The following is a 21,359-nucleotide window of genomic DNA, read 5'->3' as shown; positions in this document are numbered from 1 at the left end:
TTTGACAAATTCTCATTTTTTAAGGAGTTTTTTCTTTAGTATTTTTGTGCCTCTTTTACCAACCAATTCTCCCTTCATAATTTTCTTGCATAGCTCATTTCTTTTTCCATTTTTCTCTTTACCACTCTTACTGGATTTAAAAAATCATTTGGGGCAGCTAGGTGGTGCAGTGGATAGAGTACCGGCCCTGAAGTCAGGAGGACCTGAGTTCAAATCTGGCCTCAGACCAAACACTTGACACTTACTAGCTGTGTGACCCTGGGCAAGTCACTTAACCCTAATTGCCTAAAAAAAATATATAATATATAAAAAAAAATCATTTCTTAATCTTTGTTCTTTCGTAACTTTTTCTTAAATTCTTCTAGGAATTATTGTTGGACTTGTGTCCAGTCTACATTTTTCTTGAAGATTTGCTTGTAGTTATTTTCAAGCTATTGTCTTTTGAGTTTTCCTGTCATGGTAGTAGCTTTTTATGATCAAGCTCCTCCTCCTCCTCTTATTTTTCCTCTTCTTCTTCCTCTTCTTGTTTCCTCATTTTTTATGGCCTACTCTTTGACTTTGGACATTTTGTTAGAGTTGGACTCTGCTTACCTCTGGGAGGAGGGGATGATTGGCTTGAGCTGTTGTCTTTTATATCTTGCTTTCACAGCTCCATCTGAGGTGAGTTGTTGGTGATTCCAATGTGGTATATCCATGGAGAGATATGGGCACTGCCCTTCTGTTCTGCACACTAGTCCTTACACAGGTAGGGCTTCTACTATCCTTGTGATTAGGATCACTCCTCTCAGTCCTGGGACTATGAAGTAGACTGAGTAATGGGCAACAGAGATACCAAATGGTCCCCATTCCTGCTCCCAGTGCTAGTACAGTGATCCTTTGGTTTCTCTTTTTGGTTAGGTTCTCATTTTCCTTACTGTCCCTCAGCATTGTTGCTGTTCCACAGTCCATGCCTCTTCTTATCCAGTACTCCCAGCCAGTTCCTACCCCAATGTCCACAGACATCTATTTCTATCTTTTTAAGCTGCCCTGGGGTGGGAAAATAACTATGACTTTTTTTTCTTTCCTGCTCAGAATTCTGTTTGAAGGGTTTTTTTGTGGTCATTTTGTAGGAGAGATTTGCTTTTGGGGGGTTGGCAGTTGTGACCTTTCACTTTGCCATCTTAACTACACTCTCTCAAACATTTATCTGAGCAAGTTTGTACTTCACTATTTATTTAATGGATCTGTAATCTTATCAATATGGTCACCAGTTCCAACTGTGTTGACTATGACTTACAGTGACTTATGACCATCTCCTCCCATAAATATTTTAGAGCCCCCCTCCCCCCTGAAATATTCATGGCCTTCACACATAATCCTTTGTGTGCCTTCATGTTATATGAATACCAGGGCTAAATTATCTTTTGATGTTATAACTTACTCTCAATACATGACCAACCTACCTCTCTTTGCACTTAAACATCTCTTCTGAGATCCTTTGTACCACCTTATAGACAATTTGTTATGTATATTATGTAGTGTATGCCCATTATACAGATCTCCATTGTGATTTCCATGATTTATGTTGTCATATAACATCACCAGTATATGGATGTTCAAAAGATTTTTTGGTTTGTTTATTTCAGTGATAAACTTGTAAAGCCTATACCCTCATTTTCTTCCCATTGGTGGTACCAGGTGTTACCCTGGATAGAGCAAAGGATTTGGGATTAAGGAAACTTAGGTTTGAATCTTGGTTCAGACATTTACTAGCTGTGTGACTCTGGGCCCTTTTCTTCTACCAGTCTCAGTTTTTCATTTCTAAAATGGGGACGTCAAATGAAATTGCGTATATAAAAGAAAACTTAAAATGCCATATAAAGAGCAGCTACCTCTTGCTGCTGCCACTGCTAGTACTACTTCTACTATTATGGTATTGAATTCCTCCATAATGATCAAACAATGAGAATACTTAAAGCTGAAAGAGGTCTTAAAGAACCATTTCAACCCTAGCATTTTTTTTCAGATAAAGAAACGTATCTAAAATCTTCAAGATAGGAATGGATAAAGCCAAGAATCAGACCAGATTAGGATTTTTCACTATACCATCTGTAGCACAGAAATGTAGGTAGGTCCATGAGTGAAATGAGCAGAACGAAGAGAACATTGTATACAGTAATAGTAATTTTGTTTTAAGAACAACTTTGAGCAATTAAATCATTTTGACTACTATAAAAACTCAAATTCACTACAAAGGACTTATGAAGGAAGGCATTATCTGCACCCAGAAAAATGCCTGATAAATAGAAGTATGTATAGAAGGATTTTACACACACAGATACATGCACACATACCTATACATATTTGTGTCTAATGGAAGTCATATCTGGGGGGAAGGGAAAAAAGAAAAAAAATAAAGTTACATGATAACTTTATTACATATTTTAAAAGAATAGCAAGTTACACATAATAGATATGCAGTTTCATGTGCAATCATTTTTTTCTATGCTATGTTATGGAAATTCTTGTTTTATTTCTTAAGTTCAGAATAAGATATATATGTAAAAAAACCACAAATTTTGCCCGCTATGCAATGGAAATATAATTAGCAGATAAGCAGAGATTGAAAATTCCAGTTCAAATTCTATATGGTTCAGTACTCATCAGTGTAGAAATAGACAGGCCTACACAAAATGTTCTTATACTACAGTTCTCTTCAGTGAAAATACAGTTTTCTGATGCATACCAGGCTGATTCTCCCTAGTGGACACAGGAAACTCATAAATCTTGATCTTTCAAAGTTAGTCTCCCATTTCATGAAACCCAGTTTCTCAGATTTAGAGAGAGTAATAGAACTAAGTATCCTCCAACTTTTAAAAACCTTTTCTAGGTCCCACTATTCCATTAAGCCAGCAACCTAGATCTTTCCTTTTTCCTTTAACCAAACTGATAGAGAGAAGAAAAAACCCAAAAACAAAACATGCAAAACTTGTTTATATTTGCTATATCCACTTCCTATAATTTATTTCCCAACCCTTTATGGTCTAGCTTCTGAACTCACTGCTCAACTAATACTGATCTCTGCTGCAAAGTTACCACTGATTCCTTAATTGTCATATCTAAAAGTCTTTTCTCAGTCTTCATTCTTTTAGAAACATCTGATGCATTTGGCAGTATTGAATATGCTTTTCTGGCATTCTCCCCTCTAAGTTTTCATGAAACTACTCTTTTCTGGTTCCCCTTCCTCCTGCCTGACTTCTCAGTTTCCTTTACAGGATAATTTCCGTATCATGCTCTTATTAAAGGTGGTTATTCCCTAAGGTTCATACTTAGCTCTTCATCCCTTCTCCTCCTAAATACACACACTCTCTCTCTCTCTCTTGGAAACCTTATTCACTCTCATGGGTTTAACTATTGATTCTATGCAGATGATTCATAGATACACGTATGTACAAATATGTATGTAAGATACACGTATGTACAAATATGTATGTAAACATATACACATACACACACAGACACACACACGTGTGTGACTGGATATATACATACAAATGTGTTTGTACCTAGTCCCAGATTCTCCCCTGAGTTTTAATAAAACATTAACAATTGCTTATTGAACATTTCAAAGTGGATGTCCTAGAGATAACTTAAACATAGCATATCCCAAACTGAACTCATTCTTTCCACCTCCTCAAAACATCTCCCCTTCCAAACTTCCCCATTACTGTCAAAGGTACCTCTACCTTTCCAGTATCCTAGATTTATAACCTCAGCATTACCTTGGACCAAGCACTTGCCCTCCCCCACATAGCTAATCAGCTGCCAAATTTTGCTGCTTCTGCCTTCATATGTTTTGGTCATGGCCCTTTCTCTTCATTCACATAGCTCCCATGTCAGCTCCTTTCTCTCATTGCACCATCTGAATAATTGCAATAGCCTCCTAATTGGTACCTCAAGTCTCTCACCACTCCAGTCCATCTTATCACCTGTTGCCCAAGTAATTTTACTTAAGTGAATATTTGACCATGAGACTTCTCTATTGCCTCTAAGAGAAAATATAAATACGAATTCCTTTGTTTAGCCTTCAATGCCCTCCTTAACTTGGCAATAACCTATCTAGCCTCACTGGACATTACTTTCCATCCTACCCTCTACAATCTAGACACACTGTCTTCCTGTTTCTTATATAATACTCACTTTTCTGATCCTTTTGCTTTTCACTAGCCATTCTCCATTATTAAAATACATTACCTTCTTACTTCTGCCTCATAGGGTCCTCAGATAGAGTCTCTCTCTTCCAAATAACCTATTTAACTAATTTCATTTTTTATATTAACTTTATATTTATATTATAGATATATGTACATGTATATATATGTATATGTATATATGTAAATAAGCATTACATATAAAATTTCTGCATTAGAATATAAGGTACTAGTGAATAGGGATTTCATTCTTCCTACTTGTACCTGCCATGCATAATGCAGTGCTTGGCTCATACTAGGTACTTCATAAATATGTTTGTTTGTTTTTTTTGGTGAGGTGATCTGGGTTAAGTGATTTGCCCAAGGTCACACAGCTAGTAAGTATTAAGTGTCTGAGGCTGGATTTGAACTCAGGTCCTCCTGACTCCAAGGCCAGAGCTCTATTCACTGCACCACATACTTGCCCCAATAAATGTTTTGATTGATTATCAACTTAAAAGCTATTTTGGGGAAAAATTATTCAAGTAAAAAGAGACTTCATAAGTAGAATATTTGGGCTATACATAGGAGTGGGTAGAAACAATTAAAAGGAAGTTCTTCTTTATAGGTAGGAACTTAACAGGATTTGTTTTTCCTAAATTCCAGAAAGGTGCAGAAAATATAACAGCTTCAAGGACGGTTTAGATAAATATGTGAACTGGAGATTCATAATGGATTGTTGAGATCTCACTTTGCAAAGCATGGTAATTAATAATTAAGGCCTATTAGCTATCTGGCAATACATTTATCAGTATTTGTCAGAAGAAGGTGAGTGAAAGCTTGAATCATATTTCCTAAGGGATAGGAACTATAGCCCACATTTTGAATATTCAATATTCTAGCATATAATATATATACATAAAAGTTAATTAATTAGCATAGCAACCATTATCTGATATATATGTATAAATATATGTATGTATACACCTCCCACATATGTGTGTATTTAAAATATACTTTTTATGAAGATATTACTACAGCACCTTGTCATTCCTCTGCTCAAGAAGCTTTAGTGACTTCTTATTGCCTCTAAGATAAAACAAAAACTCTAGCTTTTAAAAACCTTTTTACTGTCTGGATCTATCCGTCCTTTGTAGCCTTATTATAGATTATTCCCCTTCATGAACTCTTTAGTCAATAGATCTCCATCCCACTTGACTCCATCTTGTCTCTGTGCCTTTACATCAGCTTTCTCTGGAATATTCCTTCTTCCCTCTGCCTCTAAGAATCCTAAGCTCTCAAAATTAATCTCAATCAATATCTACATGAGGCCTTTCTTGATGACTCCAGCTGCTAGTGCCTCTCCACTTTGTATATATTCTGTATATTTGTGCACATGTTGTTTCCCTTCACAGAATATAAGCTTCTTGAAGGCAGGGACTATTTTGAATTCATCTTTGCTTCCCAAGTACCTAACATAAAAACCAGGTCTCACTCTTTGACAAAATTTGGAGGTTTACAAAGCAACCAAAAATAAATGGTACTCACTCCTTTTCCCAGATCGCTACTTATTTCAGACTGAGCTACTTACTACTAAGTAGCAAGTAGTTGATAATGAGGTTGATGCACACACTGCCAGAGCTAGCTTGGTGTTTGGGAGGCTAGGAAGGAAAATATGGGAGAGAAGAGACTGACTACCAGACTAAAGGTCTACAAAGTCATTGTGCTGACCTTATTGTTGTATGGCTGTGAAACCTGGACACATGCCACACATGGACACACAGCACCATGCCACAAAACTAAATTGCTTCCATTTGAATTGTCTTAGGAAGATTCTGAAGATCACTTGTCAAGGTAAGATACCAGGCATTGAGATTCTTTCTGAAACTAAACTGCCAAGCATTCAAACTGTTTCAGAGAGTGCAACTCTTATGGGTTAGTCACATTATTCAAATGCAAAACATATGCTTGCCAAAAAGACTCTTTTATGGAGAACTCATACAGGGCAAGCGTTCATCTGATGGTCAGAAGAAGCAACACAAGGACACTCTCAAGGTCTCTCTTAAGAATTTTGGAATTGATTGTGTGACATGGGAGACACTGGTACAGGACCACTCAACATGGCGTACCCACATGAGAGAAGGTGCTGGGTTCTATGAGCAAAACAGAATTGAAATAGCTCAGGAGAAAGGTAAGATGTGCAAACTTAGAGAATCCACTCCAAATGTTCACAATAACTATTTGTGTGGGGGAGAGACAATTAATCAATGAGATTTTATTAAATACCAACCAGGTGCCAGGCACTGTGCTAAACACTAGGAATACAAAAAGGGGCAATCCTCTACCACATAAAAATGAAAAGAAAAACATTTTTATCACAAATATGCATAGTCAAGTAAAACAAATTTCCTCAATGCATGCAAAAATGCAAGTCTCATTTTGTACCCCAAATCAATTACCTCTCTGTAATGGATGACATGTTTCATCATCAGTACTAGAGAAACATAAACAGGCCATTCATTATATTTATAATAGTTCTTACAGCTTTCAAAGTTTTTTTACTTTTACAGTGTTATTGTTATTGTAAAATACTCCCCCTTGGTTCTGTTCAATTCATTCTTCATGAGTTTACAGAGTCTTCACATTTGTTTATTCAGATAATATTGTTGTTACAGTATAAATTGCATTGAACTGTATTGACTGCATCAGTTAAAGTAAATTTTTCCATGACTTCTTTGAAATCATCTATTTCCTCATTTCTTAAAGCATAATAGTATTCCATTACATTATATGACAATTTAATCATTCATTCTCTAATTAATAGATATCTTCCTAGTTTTCAGTTTTTTGTCACCTCAAAAAGAAATGCTAGTATTTTTTACATAAAGGATCAATTTTTTTCTTTGGTCAGTTTTGGGTATAACAGTAGTATAGGTGTGTGTATTTCAGAAGGAAGACTTCCAAGGATTTTATATATAAAATAATAATTTTAAATGCAATTTCACTAACTCTTCATCCTAGGTTTGACTGATATTATATAGAAATGTTAGTACTTTATGAATTTATTTTGTATCTGCAAGCATATTGAGGCTGTTTCAATTAATTTTAGTTGATTAGGTTTCTTTAAGTATATATATTATCATCTTATCTTCAGAAAGTAATATTTTTTTCTTCTTTACCTCATTTTTTTCTCAGGATCTTTTTCTAGTCTTATTGCTATAGCCAGCATTTCTTATTTTTTTTTTCAAATAGAAGTGTAACAACAAACATACTTGTTTTATCCCTGAATTTACTGGAAAGGATTTCATTTAATTTTCTTTATGATTAGGACTAGAGTCAAAGAAACCTAACTTCAACAATGAACTGAGATACTTCCTAGCTGTGTGAATCTAAGCAAGTCATGTAACCCCTTTATGCCTCAGTTGCCTCAACTGTAAAATGGGGATAATAATAGCATCTACCTTGCAGGGTTACTGTGAAGATAAACTAAATGATATTTGTTAAATGCTAAGCACAGGGCTTAGTACATAGTAGGTGCTATATAAATGCTTAGTCTCTTCCTCTTCCCTCTTCTCTCTCTATCCTATTTATTTATAATACTATCTATTTATAATACTATTTATTTATAATATTTATAGTATTTATAATACTATCTATTTATTCTATTTTCTAGTGTTTTCTTTTTTATGGAATTAGGAATTGTTTTTGTCAAAAGCTTTTTTCTGCATCTATTGATATGATCATATGATTGTTGATTTTGTTATCATATGGTTAATCAAGTTTACAGATTTCCTATATTCAAATCAATGTTGCATTCTTGGAATGTATATTCTTTTTGCTATATTATTTTTATTTTCTTTGTTAATATTTATTTAAAATTTTTACATTAAGTTAGAGATATTAGTCTTTAGTTTTCTTTTTCTGTTTTGATTCTCATTGTTTTTATATCAAGACCACATCGAAGTCATAGAAGGAATTTAGTAGGGTCTCACATTTTGATATATTTGAGAACAATTTATGTAACACTGGAATTAATTGTTCTTTGAATGTTTGTGAACCCAACTATTCTTGAAATTCTTTTCATTCAAAGTTCATTATGTCATGTTCAATTTCTTCTACTAAAATTGGGTCATTTAAATTCTCTATTTCTTATTTTGTTAATTAGGATTTTTTTAATAAAAATTAACTTATTTTAATTATGTTGTCTGCTTTGTTTTCACATTGTTAGGTAAAATACTTTCTAATAAAAAACTTTTACTTCTTTTTCACTTGTGACTCCTTTTTCAATTTTTATACTAATAATGTGGTTTTGCTCTTCCTTCTATTTAAGCACATTAGTTAATGGTTAATTTATTTTTTTAAACAACTATTTTTATTTATTCAAATTATTTCCTCTTAATTTTGTCAATTTCTACTTTGATGTTTAATTGGAGGTTTTAAATTGGTTAGTTTTCCAGTATTTTAGTTATTCTCATTTTTAATATTTTAGTTGGTTTTCTATTATTTTTGTTATTTTTCAATTCATTGTTCTGTTTATCTTTCTTTTTTTTTTGGTTAATAAATATGTTTAGAGATATAAAATTTCCCCTGAAGATTGCTTTGAATGCATGTTCCAAATTTTGGAATATCTCATTGTTATTATTATCTTCATTGAAATGTTGTTTCTATGATTAGTAATTTGACCCACTCATGCTTTAGGCTTAAGTTTAGTATCCAGTAAATTTGTAATACTTTTATCAGTGACTCTTTATTTAATATGATTTTTATTGTTTTTGTGAATAAAGTATGTATATGATATTTCTGATTTTCTGCATATTTGTAATATTTTCACATTCTATGACATGATCAAATTTTGTAAAGATGACATACACAGCTGAGAAATTTGTATAGTCCTTTCTAGTTTGACTAAATAATCACCAGAGGTCTATCTTATCAGTTTCTTAAAATTCTATTCTGATCCTTAATTTTTTTTTGTTTACTTTTTGGCTAGCATTATCTAAATCTGAAATGGGGTAAATTGAGGTCCCTTTATGTAATAATTTTATTGCCTATTTCCACTTATAATTAATTTACCTTTTCCTTTAAGTACAGTGATGCTATATTCCCATCTATATCCCTGTTGAGTTGAATATATTTATGTACCAATCTCTTTGGAACGCAGGAAGATGGCGAGAAATCTTAGATTCAGCACAGAGGGATGTTCAGGACACAAGAATAGGTGTCAAATGGTGCTCTGTTGCTCATCACCAGGTCCTGGTCATAAATACAGTGCAGATGAGGAGGGGACATGAGGAGGAACTGGTGTTCTAGGATGGATTGTTGGTCACAGGCCCTAGGCTATATATTGAGCAAGAAGCAAGTTCACAGCAAGCAGCAGCTATTTGGCTCTGATCCCAGGAGTAGAGAAGACTAGAATATTGCAGTTCATGCTTCCAGCCCAGTCTGACATCTGCAGCAGAAAAACCAGGGGAGTAATCCCAGATTGAAGAAGAGCCCTGCAATTCAGTCACCCTGAAGCAGCAGAGCTTTTTAGCTACATAATAGTGGCTGAGTCCCAAAACAATCTACTAGAACTCCTGCAGGGACAAACCCATAATTGTGTTGGTCAGACTGAAAGCCAAGTTAGGAACTTGCAAAGCTCAGATCAGACAGCAGTGATCAGTGCTCTGGATTAGACAACTTTGGGGGCACTGAAAGTTTCCCATTGCCCAGTCCATGCTATTCCTGAGATCCTGGAATAGCATAACACTTAACATCCCCTCAAAAAAAGAGCAGAAGTATTCTAGAGGAAACAAACCCATTCCAGATACCTCTCCCAGAAATGTGCAGAGCTCACCCCTAAGAGAAAGTCTGAAGCTAAGAAGTAGATTGGAAGAATAAGTAGACAAAACATACGAGCTATTACAGTGAAAGGGATGCTTAAGTCACTAAACCAGAAAGAAGAAAATGACTCCAAAACATCCACAAGCAAAGCCTCAAAGAAAAGCACACACTGGGCACAAGTTCAACAGGAATTCATGGAAGAAATATGTGAACAGAATTTTTTTTAAATAAAAAAATGAGAGTACTGGAGAAAAATAATTGGAAAAGTATCAAGAACTATAGAAGAAAAAAACTGGAAAGTGAATTAACAGTTTTGCCTAAGAGTTATAAAGCTTTATCAAGTAACGAATTTCTTAAAGTTAGATTAGAATAAATATAAAATATGACTTCATGAGGCAAGACATTAAAACAAAGTCAAAAGACTGAAAATTTGAAGCAAGGCATGTCATAGTGAAAACAACAAACCTAGAAAAGAAGTCTAGGAGAGAATTTAAGAATTATTGAACTGGGGAGCCAAGATGGCAGAGGGAAAGCAATGACTTGCTTGAGCTCTCCCCCAAACCCCTCCAAATACTTGTAAAAAATGACTCTAAACAAATTCTAAAGCAGCAGAACCCACAAAAAGACAGAGTGAAACAAACTTCCAGCCCAAGACAACCTGGATGGTTTATTGGAAAAGTATATCACACCAGGCTGGGAGAGGAGAGCAGTTCAGTGTGGGCATGCAGGCCACAGTGACCCTGGAGCAGGCCTCAGAGGGCTGATTCACCCGCAGCTGTAGCGGTTTCCAGACTTGTCAACCCATGAATGACAAAGACAACTTAAAAGGTCAGTGGGAAAAGTCTGTGACTATGGTGAGAGAAAACCTAGGTCTCAGCCACAAGTCCTGAGCGTGGCCTGGGGCAGCGGCTGCCTCCTGAGCTTCTGGCCCACAGACTGAGGGGGAATCGAGTGGCTGATCAGAGGGGGATTGCAGAGATCTCTTTGCCAGTGATGAGGCAGGAATCTCTTGCTTTGTCAGTGCTTGGATCTGGGTCACAGTTCTGAGGGGCGGTCCTGGGGTGAGGAGGAGCACTGGCATGGTGGAGCTTGTTGCGCCGGTGGAGAAGAAACACCTCGCCCCTTATCATACCACCTTGGAAGAACTGAAAATTTACAGGTCCCTAGAAGTATCTCTGAAAACAGCTGTACAAACCCCCAAAGCTTGGGACAGTACATTCTCTACATTGAAGCAGACTCTTACCTTAACAAAGAGTTTAAAACTCAAGTAATTGGCCGAGATCATAAGTAAGCAGTGCAAAAAGAGGCAGACTATATTATCTTACTTTGGTGACAAAGAAGATCAAAACATACTACCAGAAGAAGACAATAAAGTCAAAACCCCTACATCCAAATCCTCCAAGAAAAATATGAATCAGTCCCAGGCCTTGGAAGAGCTCAAAAGGGATTTTGAGAAGCAAGTAAGAGAAGTAGAGGAAAAACTGGGAAGAGAAATGAGAGTGATACAAGAAAATCATGCAAAACAAGTCAACAGCTTGCTAAAGGAGACCCAAAAAATACTGAAGAAAATAACACCTTAAAAAATAACCTAACCCAAATGGCAAAAGAGATCCAAAAAGCCAATGAGGAGAAGAATGCCCTAAAAACCAAAACTGGCCAGATGGAAGAGGAAGCCCAAAAGATTACTGAAGAAAATACTTCCTTAAAAATTAGAATAGAGCAATTGGAAGCTAGTGACTTTATGAGAAATCAAGACACTGTAAAACAAATCCAAAAGAATGAAAAATTAGAAAACAATGTGAAATACCTCATTGGAAAAACAACTGACCTGGAAAATGGATCCAGCAGAGAGAATTGAAAAATTATTGGACTGTCAAAAAAAGAGCCTAGACATCATCTTTCAAGAAATTATCAAGGAAAACTGCCCTGATATTTTAGAGCTAGAGGGCAAAATAGAAATGGAAAGAATCCACCGATCTCCTCCTGAAAGAGATCCCCACAGGAAAACTCCTAGGAATATTGTAGCCAAATTTCAGAATTCCCAGGTCAAGAAGAAAACATTACAAGCAGCTAGAAAGAGACCAAGTATTGTGTAAACACAATCAGGACAGCTCAAGATTTAGCAGCTTCTACATTAAGGGACTGCAGGGCATGGAATATGATATTTCATAGGGCAAAGGAGATAGGATTACAACCAAGAATCACCTACCCAGCAAAACTGAGTATAATCCTTCAGGGGACAAAAATGGTCATTCAGTGAAATACAGGACTTTCAAGCATTCTTGATGAAAAGACCAGAGCTGAATAGAAAATCTGACTTTCAGATACAAGACTCAAGTGAAACATGAAGAGGTAAACAGGAAAGAGAAATCAGAAGAGACTTATTAAGATTGAACTGTTTATATGCCTGCATGGAAAGATGATATTTGTAACTCATGAAACCCTTATCAGTATTAGGGTAGTTGGAAGGAAAAATTATATGTATATACATAGATAGATAGATAGATAGATAGATAGATAGATAGATAGATAGATTGATAGATAGATAGATAGATAGATGGAGGGCACAGGGTGAGTTGAAGATGAAGGGGTCATATCTGGAGAATAAAATTAAGAGGCGAGAGAGGATTATACTAGGAGAAGGAGAAAGGGAGAGGTAGAATGGAATAAATTATCTCACAAAAAAAAAAGAAAAGAAAAGGCTCTTATAGTGGAGGGGAAACAGGGGAAGGTGAGAAGGAATGAGTGAATCATATTCTCATAGGATTTGACTTAAGGAGGGAATAACATACACACTCAATTGGGTAGGGAAATATGTCTTACCCTACAGGAAAATGTGGGGGGGAGAGGACAAGAGAGTAGGGGAATGATAGAGAGGAGGGCAGATTGGGAAAGGGGGTAATCAGAAGCAAATACTTCTGAGGAGGGACAGGGTCAAAAGAAAGAATAGAATAAATGGGGGGGAGGATAGGATTAAAGGAAATAGAGTTAGTTTTTCACAGCATGTCTACTATAGAAGTCTTTTGCATAACTGCACATGTATATTGAGTTGCTTGCCTTTTCAATGAGGGTGGGTGGGGAGGGAGGAAGGGAGAAAATTTGGAGCCCAAAGTTTTAAAAACACATGTTCAAAAAAATGCTTTCATATGCAACTGGGAAATAAGAAATATGGGAAATGGGGTACAGAAATCTATCCTGCCCTACAGGAAAATAGAAGGGGAAGGGGATAAGAGAAGTGGGGGAGATATAGAAGGGAAGGCAGACTAGGGGAAGGGGTATTCAGAATGCATGCCATCTTGGGGTGGGGAGAGGGGCAAGATGGGTTGAAAATTTGGAACTCAAAATCTTGTGGAAGTATATGTTGAAAACTAAAAATAAATAAACTTATTAATAATAAAAAAGAAAGGAAGCTCTGTGTGATTGGAGATGATAGGTTTTAGAGACAAAGATGAATTTGACTGTTTTTCCCACACTCCATGATTGAAAAAAAGCCCTTAGTAGCAAATTTCTATCTGAAGTAAATTAATTTAACCATACAACCAAATAATTTTACATGAGCATTATTTTCTTTGTGGGGGGAAGGGGATAGAGTTTCTGAGTTGATCTATACTTAGGCTTGTGAATTTAGATAAAATAAAGAGTTGGGGTCAAATATCTTGACAATTCAGCAAAATTACTTTATACTAAAGGAAAAAAAAACTTTCTTGGGTTTTGACCTAGTTGGGCAATAGGGAGATCAATCCCAAGAGGGCTGCAATCCCAGGGTCTTTCTCCTGGTGATAAAGAAAAGAATAACTTTTATAGTCCCCTTCACCCCCTACCCTCATCTAAGTAATAGTTGACTGAATTATTTTAATATCCTCTCCAATAAAAGCCTTGATTAACTGTGAAAAAAATTATTGAACTGCCTGAAAACCATGGATCCCCTCAAAACAAAGATCCTAGACATCACATTTCAAAAAATTTTTAAGAAAACTGCCCAGATCTCTTAGAATCAGAGGTCAAGAAAAAGGGGAGAATTAGTGGAAGGGTAGAGAAAAGCATGTATCAGTTCTAAGCAAAACAATTTCTAACTATGATTGTTCAAAAATATAGCTGCCCTTTGTGTGGTATGCTGTCAGTGAAATGGAAATTATGTGGGCTTTCCAACAACTAGGGAATGGATGAACAAGTGATAACATATGAATGTGATCAAATATTACTTTGTTTTAAGAAATGATAATCTACGTGGCTTCAGAGAAAACTGGAAAGATTTGCATGAACTGATGCAGAACAATGTCAGCAGATCCAGGAGAGCAATATCTTTAATGGCATCCTAAAGAAAACTTTGAAAGACTTGGGAAATCTAATCAATGTAATGGCCACTACAATTCCACAGGATCCACTATGAAACATGATATCCAGTTCCTGAGAGAAAAGTCATGGACTCAGACTGAATATTGAGACTTGTATTTTTTGGACATAGCCAAATTGGGGATTTATTTTACTTCATATGTTGTTATATGGGTTTCATTTTTTCATTCTCACTGGGGGTGAAAGGATGTGAGTAGGAAAGAGTGCCAATTTTCATTGACTAAAACCAATAAACTTAGTTTTTTTAAACTGCCATTGTTTGAATTCTGGTATCATAGCTTTCTAGAACTGAGCTACTTCCATGCCAGAGTGAGATAATGCAGGAGGACTTTAGTGGAGGGGTACAATTTTAGGTTACATTAATAGAAGTAGATTGTTAAGAACAATAAGATAATAGTCTCACTGAATCTTGCGATGGTGAGACCTAATCTGATTTAGCTCCTTTCTATGCACTATTTTAAGAGTGATGCCCACAAATTGGAAAGAATCCAAAAAAGAATCACTAGTATTGTGACAAGTCTGGAAGACATGTCATATGATGCAGAGACTGGGTACATTTAACTGTTAGAATTGGAGACTAAAAGTGGATATGATAGCTGTTTTCTAATACTTGGAGACTGTCATGTTAAACAGAGACCAGATAGTCTTTATAGCTCTGGAAAGCACAATTAGGTCCAAAGGGTAGATATTAAATAGAAGCCACATGGGAGATTTAAGGGGGGAAACATTTTAAGTAACTAATGCTGTCTAAAATGGGAATATGCTAGCATGCAAGATAATGAATTCCCTATTACTGGAATAATTCAAGCAGGATCTTGATGACAAATTGTCAAGGATAGAAGAATTCCTACATGGGGAGGTAGGTTAAACTAGATGACCTCTGAGACAACTTAGGATTCTAAGATTCATGATTGTATGAATCCTTCCTCTATTACACAACTAATCAAACACTTTAATTTCTACCTTTATAGATAAACATTTTAGGCACTTTGATAAGTACGATTTACTGTTTCACAACTTGATGCATATTTGTTGCTAACTTGAGAGTCCCCTTAATAAGTGTGACACTATTTCAGGACTTTGTAATTAACATCCCCCAATTCTTGAGGCTAACATTCTCAGCCTTTTTGTACTGTTCCAGTCCTTACTGAGTAATCATTATGACTTATCTGCTAACATAATTTTGTTTATTATAACTTGTGTAAATTCTTGCAAATTTGGTGATTTCAATGCAAAATTGGATCTTGCAGAGAACAACAAAAACTTAGCTAAGTAAACTATTTATAACAAACTCAGCCAATCATCACTCCAGCCAGCACTGCAAATTCTACTCATCCGAGATAGTACCTGAGACTGATTATTACATGAAACAGCTTTAACTACTAGATAATAAAACCTTATGAGATCAGAATAGTATGGGAAAAGCCAGTCTAAATTCATGGCATATTTTAAAAGGAGCTGAATTTTATTATTCTCAAGTATTTAAAATATCTTGAACAAGGTCATCAAAATGTTTCCTTGTAAAATTTCTCTGTAAATCTGATTTAACAAAAGGATATTGCTGTTCATTTATAATTAAAATATCAATTGCATACAAAAATTGTCTCATTACCACAGGGAGATGAATTTTCACAGGGAAAAAAGGAAGGTGGTGGTCATTGTGTGTGTATGTATTTATAAACATACATACATACATAAGTCTGGCTGCTTTTCTTATTTTTGTTTCCTTTGTAATATCCTTCCTCTCTGTCTCTCTCTCTCCCTTTTCCCCTCTCTCTTTCCCTCTTTCATGTGTCTAGACATATACACATGTACACAAACATATGTATACATGTACATATGCATAAATTTAAAGATACAGATAGCTATTATATGCACAATATAATACACATGTATTTAAATTTACATACATGTACACACTTAAAAAATATCTGTATATACTATGACTATGACAATCTGTGTTATGTATGGTGGGTTTGGAAAAAACTCAGTATCCCATATATTCATATATGCATGTGTATTTTTACATTATTCTATGTGTGTTTGTGGGGAAGGTAGGGCATAGAAAAGTCTCAGTACCACAGACAGCTCCCTAAGACTAAGAAGTTGCTGAAGTTGGAGAAAAAGTACTGTTCTGCATTTATAAAGGAAACTCCTCACCAGGAACCAATGAAAGCAAGAGTATGGTAAACATACATACATGCATTCATACACACACAAAACACAGAACACAATACATAACACAGATAAATTAATAAGCTGTACATTTTGATACTTGTATCAAACAAAGCTTGGACAACAGACATTACTTTATCCATGTTTTTTTTTCAGTTCACACTATTAGCACAGACTCTTTTCAATGGCTATTACTTTCATCCAAGAGGCTCAGGAATGTTTTAGGCCTTGATTCCCATCAGTGCAACGTCATCTGCAAGCAAGAACATTTTGAAGACCTTTCCCTTTAAAAGGAAGTTGCCTTTCCCACAAACTTTGCACTGTATCTCATCCTTAAGAGTGGTCAAAGCTTTCAGTAAAAATTCATCTATCTGTTTTCATTACTCACTTGAAAACTGATGATCAGAGGGTCATCAAATAAGATCATTTTTATTGTTATATCTTTCTAGGGACCTAATGTAACTTTGACATATGGGAAATACCTTGTTAGGGGAAAAATTTTAAAGTGGTATTTTGTTCTAGCAAATCAAATGCTTTCTTATAGTTAATAAGTATAGTAACAGCCTGTATTATTTACCTTTTTCAATAAATCATGTGATAATGAGAGAAATAATTTTCTATTATATTAAAAGCAATTATTAAATCAGGGTCAAAGTTTTTTCTCCTGTTTCTTTACTGAGGCCCAATTCCTGTGGAAGGCAAGCCTCTGAAAGACAGGGCTTGTTGAGATTAACCCTAACTCTTGGGGAACATTATCTTCAATTTTGGGCTAGATACCACCCAATATACTTCTGTTTCAATTGTAAACATAACCCCAGTCTAGGTGAATTCTTACTTTGAAGGAAATGACCCTCTGTCATTATACCCCTCCATTAGAGTTTGGAGTGACTCCACTCATGAAGGAGAAAACCAATCAGAGAGATTGGGATGGAGATGAATGCCCCATCTAGATTGCTGGAGGTGGCAGTCTCATGATCAAGCCCAGCTCCTCCATAAATGCCCACCAATCAGGGCTGATTTTTGTTGTCAAGGGAATGACCTTTCAAGGATTATAAAAATTTCAGACTCTCCATGGCTTTTTTCTTTGGTTATTGAGAGAAACCACTGACTAATCAATTAACTTATTGCCAGCTAGCCTAATTAATAAACTGATTATTAATTACCTGAAAACTCTGTCCCATGAGGTTTTTCATTTGTCACAGTTGTAAGGAAAATATGTTGAATATTACTTGTGAAAGTCTGCCTGTTCTCTTGTGATATCTTCATCAAGGAAGTCCTCAATGCCTCTGAAGAGCTTTCTTTAAAAATGTGGCAAAGCCAGGATAAAGGCAATATGTTAGAGATATTGACTTGGTCATTTTATCATCATCATCATCATCATCACCATCATCATCACTATTATCAGCAGCAGCATCATTATCATTAAGAGTTACATTAATATTAATTGGGCTTAAAGGTTTGTCCGCACTTGGCATCTTCTCTCTTCTACATACCATATGAATAGATTTCTCAACACTTTCAAAACTGTGCTGACTTCAAGATGGACCTTCTTTGTGTTTAAATGTTTTAGTCTGGCTGATTTTAACACATTTGATTTCTTTGTGTTACCTCCGCCTCTTCAATATGCTACTAGGGTACAAATGCAATGGTTCTATTATTAATGGTGAAAAATATTTTCTTATTGAAATCTTTGCAAAACTTTTCTGTTGTTTGCTGCCATCCTACCTTCTTAAAGGATCCTTGATTAGTTGTGTCTCTCATCAACTATTTTTCCTTTCACTGTTTCTTGCTTTTTAATTAGACACCATAATTAATATTGTTATCTCACCTTTTAAGATTTTAGATTTTAAGTTGGTGTTCCCCTTGTCTGGCATATCTCTGTGCTTGGCAAGGAGGCCAAACACTGGCTAACTTAGATTATTTCAAGGCTTTTTGCTGTTTATGCTTTTTTGTTGTGGCAATTAATTCATATCAGCTAAAACTTCTGTATGACATTCTTATGACTTGTCTTTTTTTTCTATCTACTCATTTTGGGCATCAATAAACTGTCACAGACAAAGGTAGAGTTATGTAAGTTTCATGTCATATGTTCTCTTTGTTTACATTTATTTTCTGGCTTTACATTCCTTTTGATCTTTGTTTTAAATCAATTGCTTGAGTCACATAGAACTGATTCAAGAATGATGTTGATTAGTAACAGGCATTTCCTAATGGCTTCAAAATAATTTTGTTCTTTTTTTGTGATGAGATTCAATGCTTATCATAACAAGTTCCTTCCAAATTTTTATTTGAAGAAAGTGTCATGATGTATAGATGGGAAACTTCTGTGTATTATGTAAGTCCTTGGCCATTCTCATACTGATAAAAATGGTCAATAGGGTATACACAGTTCTAAACTGCTTTCAAGAATGGCTGAAGCAATTTTATCTTTACCAAGTATGCATTAATGAACCTGTTTTCTCAAAGTCCCACCAACAGTTTTCATTTCCCTTTTTGTTTTTGTTTTTTTTTACAACTTTGCCAATCTTATAGATATGAGGAGGAACATTAAAGTTGCTTTATTTTTTCTGTTTTTTTTGTTTGTTTTTATTTTTCCCCACATTTCAATTTATGTATTTATTTTTAGTTTTCAACATTCACTTCCACAAGATTTTGAGTTCCAAAATTTCTCCCCACCTCTCCCCTCCCCTCACCTCACGACAGCATGCATTCTGATTACCTCTTCCCCCAATCTGGCCTCCTTTCTATCATTATCCCCCTTCACTTATCCCCTTTCCCTTCTATTTTCCCATAGGGTAAGATAAATTTCTATACCCCATTGTCTGAGTATCTTATTTCCCAGTTGGATGTAAAAACAATTTTTACCATTCATTTTTAAAACTTTGAGCTCCAAATTCTCTCCCTTCTTCCCTCCATGCCCAGCCTAATGGAAAAGGCAAGCAATTCAATATAGGACATAAATGAATAGTCCTGCAAAATAATTCCATAATAGTCATGTTGTGAAAGAGTAACAATATTCCCCTCTAACCTATCCTGCCCCCCATTTATTCTATTCTCTCCTTTGACCCTGTCCCTCCTCAAGCTTCTGATTGTCCCCTCCCCCAATCTGTCCTCCCTTCTATCATACCCCCCTTTTATCTCCTTCCCCTCTACTTTCCTGTAGGGTAAGATAGATTTCTATACTCAATTGAGTATGTATGTTATTCCCTCCTTAAATCAAATCAAATGAGAGTAAGGTTCACTCATTCCCTCTCTTCCCCCCTCTTTCTCTCTACTGTAAAAATTTTTTCTTGCCTTTTATGTGAGATAATTTACCCTATTCTACCTCTCCCTTTCTCCTTCCCCTGGTACATTCCTCTCTCACCCCTTAATTTTATTTTTTAGATATCATCCCTTCATATTCCAATCACCCTGTGGTCTCTGTCTATATTTATATCTATATCTATTCTCTCCTACTACCCAAATAATGAGAAAGTTCTCATGAGTTACAAATATCATCTTTCCATGTAGGCATGTAAATAGTTCAACTTTAATAAGTCCCTCATGATTTCTCTTTTCTGTTTACCTTTTCATGCTGCTCTTGAGTCTTGTGTTTGGAAGCCAATTTTTCTATTTAGCTCTGGCTTCTCAATAATGCATTAAATTCCTCTATGTCACTGAATGTCATTTTCTTCCTCATTGTTTAAACTCAGTTTTGCTGGGTAGGTGATTCTTGGTTGTAATCCTGTCTCCTTTGCCCTCCAGAATATTATATTCCATGACCTGTGGTCCCTTAATGTAGAAGTTGCTAAATCATGTGTTATCTTGATTGAATTTTTTTTTTCCTGGCTGCTTGCAATATTTTCTCCTTGACCTGGGAACTGTGGAATTTGGCTATGATATTCCTGGGAGTTTTCCTTTTGGGATCTCATTCAGGAGGTGATTGGTGGATTCTTCTTCTTCTTTTTCTTCTTTTCTTACATTGTCCTATTCTATTTTAGTTTTAGTTTTCAACATTCACTTCCACAAGATTTTGAGTTCCAAATTTTCTCCCCATATTGTTTGTGCCCCTACAACAAGATGGCATACATTCTGAATACCCCTTTTCTTAATCTGCTTTCCCTTCAATCTCCCCCCCCTCATCCCCTTCACCTTATATTTTCCTATAGGGCAGGATAGGTTTTTATACCCCATTGGCTGTATACCTTATGTCCCAGTTGCATGTGAAAACAATTTTTAACATTTGTTTTTAAAACTTTGGGTTCCAAATTTTCTCCCTCCCCACCCACTGTCATTGAGAAGGCAAGCAATTCGATACAAGTTATACATGTGTGGTCATGGAAAACTTCCATAGTAGTCAAGTTGTGAAAAACTAACTATATTTCCCTTCATGCTATCCTGCCTCTCCCCCCCCCCCATTTATTCTATTCTCTTTTTTGACCCTGTCCCACCTTGGAAGTGTTTGCTTCTAATTAACCCCTCCCCCAATCCACCTTCCCCTCTATCATCCCTCTGCTCTGTTATCCCCTTCCCCCCTATTTTCCTGTAGAGTAAGATAAATTTCCATACCCAATTGAGTGTGTATGGTATTCCCTCCTTAAGCCAAATCCTATAAGAATAAAATTCACTCATTCCCTCTCACCTCCCCCCATTTCCCTGCATTACAAAAGCCTTTTCTTGTCTGTTTTATGTGAGATAATTTACCCCATTCTACCTCTCCCTTTCTCCTCCCAGTGTAATCCTCTCTTACTCTTTAATTTTATTCTTCAGATATCACCCTACATCTTCAACTCACCCTCTATGCCCTCTATCTATCTATCTATCTATCTATCTATCTATCTATCTATCTATCTATCTATC

The sequence above is a fragment of the Vombatus ursinus genome, unplaced genomic scaffold, assembly GCF_900497805.2.
Source record: "Vombatus ursinus unplaced genomic scaffold, bare-nosed wombat genome assembly UNPS02014812.1, whole genome shotgun sequence".
In the NCBI taxonomy this organism is placed as follows: Eukaryota; Metazoa; Chordata; class Mammalia; order Diprotodontia; family Vombatidae; genus Vombatus; species Vombatus ursinus.
This window is presented reverse-complemented; position numbering follows the sequence as displayed.